A 7,349-nucleotide genomic window follows, 5' to 3' on the forward strand; every position below is an offset into this window, starting at 1 on the left:
AGATATCCATAGGTCTCCAGTCTTTCTGCGTCATTTCTTCTGTGTCAACTAGCCTCGTGGTTATAAAGACCCAAGTCCAGGCTGAGCTAAGAGTGCTCAGAAGGTAGAAGCACCTACAGTCAATTCTTGATCGCCCTAGCAGAAAGATGTTCAGGCCTGGTATGCCTGCTAACACTGAGACCTTGTTAGCCAACCACACATATTACCCTACTGCTTTGAACAAAGGTGGTATGGAGCCAAAATGAGTCCTTGAGGATATCCAGTGATTACCTGGTTCTTTCATTCTTTCCTGTCTACATAGCCAGCACTCATGAGGTCTTCTTAGGTCAAATCTATTATATATCTATATTTATCTATATAATAATATCTCTGTCTCTGTCTCTGTCTCTCTCTCTCTGTGTGTGTGTGTGTACATATAACTGATTTCTCCCCCGATGGTAGAGCAGACTTCAGGGCTTTGTGCATTACTCCACATGGGAGCCACATCCTCAGCTCAGAATCCCATATTCCACTTTCATTTTGTTTTGAGGCAGGGTCTCAATGTAAATCCATGACTAGGAGTCACTATGTAGATCAGGCTGGCCTGGAACTCACAGAGATCCACCTGTATGTGCCCCCTAGGAGGTGGGACTAAACGCCTGTGTCACATGCCCAGCCTCAGAATTGGAATTTTCTTAACTGACACAGCAATAGGCAAGTAAGTAGTCATTCTCGACATTTTTATTTGCCTTCCTGAGACATGGTTTCTCGCTGTATCAGCCCTGGCTGTCTTGAAACTTGCTCTGTAGACCTGGCTGGCATGGGCTGCCACCACTGGCTGCTCATGAATATGAGCATACATATTGACTCTTATATCTAAAATTAATAATTATAGGCATCCATTAAGAGACAAAATGTGGCCAGCCAGTGGTGGTGCATGCCTTTAATCCCAGCACTTGGGAGGCAGAGGCAGGCCGATTTCTGAGTTCGAGGCCAACCTTGTCTACAGAGCAAGTTCCAGGACAGCCAGGGCTACACAGAGAAACCCTGTCTCAAGAAACCAAACAACAACAACAACAAAAACCATTTATTTATTTGATTTTTTAAAATTTTTGTTTTGTGAGACAGGGTTTCTCTGTGTAGCCCTGGCTATCCTAGAACTTACTCGGTAAACCAGGCTGCCTTGAATTCAGAGATTTGCCTGCCTCTAAAAGACATGCACCACAACCACCTGGCTAGAAACAGAATTTTTAAACTGAAATTTTCCCTGTCACAGTATCTTAATTTCTCTCTCTCTCTCTCTCTCTCTCTCTCTCTCTCTCTCTCTCTCTCTTCCTCCCTTCCTTGTTTCTTTGTTTCTTTCTTTGTTTGGTTATAATGTAAAATTTACATGTTAATATTTGTATAGTTTCCTAAATATTTTAAGCTAAATTTCTTTGCTTGATGTTTCTTTTTGTGTATGAATGTCTCTCCTAGACATATGTTGAGTCTTCTTATGAAATTGTTCAGAGAATTTCCATTTCCAATCTCTTGTTCTTTTGTTTAAGGTTTGTTTTACTTTTTGTATGTTTTTAGTCATTTTATGGTTTTTTTTCTTTTGGTCATCACTTTCCAGGTACAGCCGCCCCACATTGGGTGCCAACTGCAGTAGGAAATATTAAAATAGTACCGCCCCACCAAGCCTCTGCACCAAACACCAAGTTCTCCCTAGGGGCAGCTCTCACTGTCATTGCTGAGCTAATCTCTTCCATGCTCTCTCAGCATCCCATCTGTAAATGGCAGGGGTCCCACACTCCCACCCTGCACCCAAATATCCAGTAAAGCATGACTCTTAAATTTAAATAGTTAACCAAATATATTTATGTATATAAAACTCCCAATTACATAATGCCTATTTACAATGATAAAGGTCTTATCCCAATTGTCTAACCTCTCCAAAACACCAGAAATTTGTCTGCAGCCATCTCTCCCTCTGCTCAGCTCATGCAGTCCTCTGTACCTCCCTCTTCCCTTAGCTCCTCCTCCTCTCTCCCCTCCAATCACTGGCCTCTCACTGCCTCTCTCTCTCTCTCTCTCTCTCTCTCTCTCTCTCTCTCTCTCTCTCTCTCTCTCTCTCTCTCTCCCTGCCCCTCCTCTTAGCTCTGCCTCCTCTCTCCCCTCCAATCACTGGCCTCTCACTGCCTCAATGTGAACGAATAGGAAATATCTTGTAACATCCAGGTATTTTGTTTGCTTAGTAAAACACAGAGTTAAGGAGCTCTGATACTTCTGTTTGCTTTGCCTATTTTAGTCAGCCTGGTGGTAAAATTTTTCCTTACATAGCATTTGTAGTGGTTTGAATAGGTATGGGGCCCAGAGGCTCATGGGACTAAATACTTGGCCCATAGGGAGTGGCACTAATTGGGAGGTGTGGCCTTGTTGGAGTAGGTGTGGCTTTGTTGGAGGAAGCGCGTCACTGTGGGGCGGGCCTTGAAATCTCCTATGCTTAAGCTCCACCCAGGGTCATACTCGCCTGCTGCTGTTTGCACGTCAAGATACAGTAGGAGCTTTCAGCTCCTCCAGCATCATGTCTGCCGTGATACCTACAAGGATGATGATGGACTGAACCTCTGAAACTGTAAGCCATCCCCAATTAAATGCTTTCCTTTAGAAGCTTTACCATGATCAAGGTGTCTCTTCACAGCAATAAAACCCTAACAAAGACACAAAGAATCCAAATTTTAATTATTTATTCTTATATATTGTGAGGGACTCATTTCTTCCGTGAGTTGTAGAGCTGTCTTTGTCAAGCAAGGACTTTCATATTTGCTTCTGTAGGTGCCCAGTAATTTCTGTATGGGCTTGGGATTCTATTTTCAGCCAACAAGGTAAACTTGAAGTTCTATAAGTTGATGCTTTGAATTTGAATTTTTATGGGAACCGTCACCCTGAGTCCCATCCTACTGAGATTATTGGGTTGAAATATGGGCTTGTCAGGAAGTTCCTTGGGCTGATCAGAAAGTTAAAGCTTTCCCTGGCTCCTACCTTCTTCACACAATGCTAATTCCAGCTCCTTCCATCCTCAGGGCACTCTTTTTCTCCACAATGGCACTGGACACTTGACCGCTGACCTTTACTACAGAGGCTTTGAACTTCTTTGTTATGGATGTTTAAAGGCTGTGAGTTTTACATTTTGAGTTCACTTTATCCATATATATAATATATATATATATATATGTATATATATATATATATATATATATATATAAACTTCTAGGTAGAAAGATAACTCAGTTTTGCTATCTTATCAACACGTGTTATTCAGATCACCCAAAATACCATTGATCATCTCTCTTCCTTCCCCCCTCTCTCTTTTGGATAGTAGTAGGGTAGTAGGGTTTGAAGAGATGACTCAGTGCCTAAGTCATACTGTTCTGCCAGAGGACCTGAGTTTTAGTTACCAGCACCCTTATGGTTGGGAACAGGTCGCTCAATTATAACTTCAGCTCCAGGGGCTCTAATGCCCTTTTCTGGACTCTCCAAGCAAGTACCTGCACTCAAATGTGCAGGCATGTGTATGTGTGTGTGTGTGTGTGTGTGTGTGTGTGTGTGAGAGAGAGAGAGAGAGAGAGAGAGAGAGAGAGAGAGAGAGAGAAGTTTAAAAAGAAGTTTGGATGGTAGTGTTGTGAATATTATTAAAATAAGTTCCATAAATAATACTATTATATTTAATATTTAAAGACATATTGATGTCTAAGATATTACACACACATAAGAGGCAAGTATTATGCAGAAACTGAGAGAGACTCATAAAAAACCACAGCACAGGAAGTCCTTAAGTGCTGCAGAGATGCACATGGCTTTTCAGAATAATGCATGTTCCATCTATTATTAAACAAATTACTAAACTCTTTAAAGAAACCTCCAGTAGAAAGACAGGGCATCAAGTGGCGGGATGGGGTTGCCATCCCACAGTCAAAACCTCTGACCCAGAATTGTTCCTGTCTAAAAGAACCACAGAGACAAAAATGGAGGAGAGATTGAGGGAAAGAAGGTCCAGTGACAGACCAAATTGGGATCCATCTCAAGGGGAGGCTCCAAGGCCTCACACTATTACTGATTCTGTGGTGTGCTTACAGATGGGAGCCTAGCATGGCTGTCCTCTGAGAGGCCCAACAAGCTGCTGACTGAGACAAAAGCAGACACACCCACCCAATGGTCTGAAGCTGGAGACTCCTGTGGTTGAATTAGGGAAAGGCTGAAAGAAGATGAGGAGGAGGGCTCATCTCCCCTCATCTTCCTCCATAGGAAGACTAGCATTCTCAACTAACCCAAACTACTGAGATCTCTCAGACAGTGAGTAGCCAACCAGGCAGTATACACTAGCTGGTCAGAGCTTCCCCCTCCCCCCCAATATACAACCGAGAACTGCCTGGTCTGGCCTCAATAAGAGAAGAGGCACCTAACCCTTGAGAGAGACTTGAGGACCCAGGGAATGCAGAGGCCTGGTGGTGTGTGTTGGGGGCGGGGAGGGGCATCCTCTTGGAGATGGGGGAGGGGAAGGAGAAATGGGATAAGGAACTGTCAGAGGGTGGACCAGGAGGGGGCTAACAACTGGGCTGTAAAAAAACGGTTAAAGATTAAAACATAAAAATAAAAAGAATAGAACAGAATCAGAAGAAGGCATTTTTAGCTATTGTCATGCAGCAGGGGGCTCTTCCTGGTTAGCTATGCTAATTGAATGTACCTTGAAGTATCTAAGAAATGTACCTTGGAGTATATAAGAGAGGAGGAAGTGGAGAGGGAGTGCCTCTTTCAAGTAGAAGTAAAAATATTAGTTTAATAAGGAACAGGGATGTTGTTGATGGGTGTAAGTAGGGAAGGTCAGTCACATTTTCCAGGTTCAGATGGTAGAAGGAGGTTGATACTAGAATGTAAAATAAGGGGAAAGGAAACGACAGTAACTCCTGGGTGGGGACAGGGTGGGATACGGCAGGTGGGGATTTAAAGGTAGTTTAATTTTCAGTTTCTTAAAAGTTATATCGATTTGGGCTGGAGAGATGGCTCAGCGGTTAAGAGTGCCAACTGCTCTTCCAGAGGTCCTGAGTTCAATTCCCAGCAACCACATGGTGGCTCACTGCCATCTGTAATGGGATCTGATGTCCTCTTCTGGTGTGTCTGAAGACAGCTATAGTGTACTATACATTAAATACATAAATCTTTTTTTAAAAAAATTTATATTGACCCGAAGAGAAAGGATATTGTTGGGTTAATATCTAGGGATGGATTTATGAACCACCATCACTTAAAGTTTGTGTTGGGGTAGTTTCTTCTCAGTGTTTGGCTCCTCTAATTGGTTACTTTTGTTAGTTTTCCAGAAGGTAAACCGAATCAGCATTTTGTCTCTCAGGCATACAAGTACCATCTAGTGGTAAAAGAAGGAACCCACAAGGACAACCTTATAAAAGAAATGGAAAAAAGCCACATTAACTTATTTTTTTTTACTTGCTATTTATAGAATTATTAACTAATAACAGAAGGCTATATTATAATTAGATAGGAAAATAAAGCAGTTTAAAGTCACTACTTTGCTTGATTTTTGGACTAAGAGAACACAAGATAACAGGTTATGAGTCAGGATTTATAAATTCTAAAAATTTATAATGGGTGAAAATTTCACCCATGCAACCTCACATGCTATTTTAGACATAAAACTTGAGGCAAGATCTCTTTGAGTTTTGGAGTGAAAGCTGAGAAAAAAGAAGGCCAATGTGAAACACAAAACAAAATTGAAATAATGAAGACAAAATGTTCTTCCAGAATATTCTGTTCTCATTTTGTCTAGCTTGTAGTCGCTCATCAGATTTTGAGATAGGTATTCCCCTAGACACGTCCTCTCAGGTTTGGATTCAACCAATCGCTAGTATCCTATAGACCAACAGCACCCTGACTAGTGACCATTTCCCACTGTCACTTCCTGTCTCAGAGTCCTCAGACTCCACCACTTAACAGTTGGTAGCAAGTCTGTTTTCTTTCCACATGCTTAGGATGGTACCCAATATCAAATATGCCCTTCATCAATATTTACTGAATGAGTAGGCAGCTTAATGAAGAAAACAACCATGACAGAAATGTGCAAGGGACAAATATGGGAAGCCACCATCAGTCAGAAGAAAAAGAAAAACATTTCCAGGAAATGATTAGCAGAAAGTGGTTTCGTTCGCCCCGTATTGATTTCCCGTCCCCTGTCCATTTGTTTGTAATCTTGAGTGCTCTTTAGTTTTCAGTTACTTAGCTCCTTTCTACTTCACTGATGGGGGAAAATACACGGTTCATTTTGTTATTAGAGATGAAGTCAAATATTATATAGAAAACATCCAGTGCGGCGTGCAGCACAGGTGATGTGCTGAACAACATGTTTCATTATTCTACACAGCTTGTTTCTTGAGCTCTCTGAAGCAGACAGCCAGATGTGGCAGCTATTTTACAAATGATGATGAGGAGGAGGAGAAGGGGAAGGAGGAGGAGAAAGAGGAGGAGGAGGAAGAATAACAAGGGGAAGGTAAGTGTGAGTGGTCAGTGATAATGAGAGAACATTTATTACAATGTTTCTGAATCTCCGATATTTGAGTAGTAGTAGGTTCACCGTCCTTTCTATGGCTTCGTGCTTTTTAGCTAATGGAAGAAAAGCAAAGAGGTGGCATTTGATTCTAAAGGATCACAGTGCTGCAGTGCAGACAATGAAAAGCCATCATGACAATTACGAGGGGACTGAACCGGAGAGCGGTAAGGAAGCTTGATAATCTTACAGAGGATCTGACTTTGGGTCCCAGTACCCATTGGTCCACTGACAACTCTGTGTGACTCTAGGTCCAGGGGATCTGACATACTCTCTTGGCCTCTGTGGGTACACACACACACACACATACACCTTTAAAAAAGTAAATAACTAAGGGCCCATTGGTTTTCTATTGCTATCCTAACAAATCGCCATATCCTTGGTGATTGAAAGCAATAACACTGTTTTGTTTTACAGCTTTAAAATTTGAAGTCTAACACATCAGGGGCTCTGGAATAAAATCGGATGTTAATTATAGATTCTGTGGCCGTCTGGAAGTTCTACAGGAGTGTCTTTTCCTTGTTGGCTTCAGTTTCTAGGGCCACAAGCATTTCACCCTCCATCTTCATGGGTCACGGTGGTAGATCAAGTTCCCACACTAAACCTGTTTATCCTCTCCTCCCCTTCTATCAGGAGATGTGTGTGTGTGTGTGTGTATTAATTTATTTATTTGTTTTGCCTGCATGTATATTTGTGTGAGTGTGTCAGATCCCCTGGAATTGGAGTTAAACAGTTGTGAGCTGACATGTGGGTGCTGGGAATTGAACCTGGA

Source organism: Apodemus sylvaticus, chromosome 10 (genome assembly GCF_947179515.1).
Source record: "Apodemus sylvaticus chromosome 10, mApoSyl1.1, whole genome shotgun sequence".
Classification (NCBI taxonomy): Eukaryota; Metazoa; Chordata; class Mammalia; order Rodentia; family Muridae; genus Apodemus; species Apodemus sylvaticus.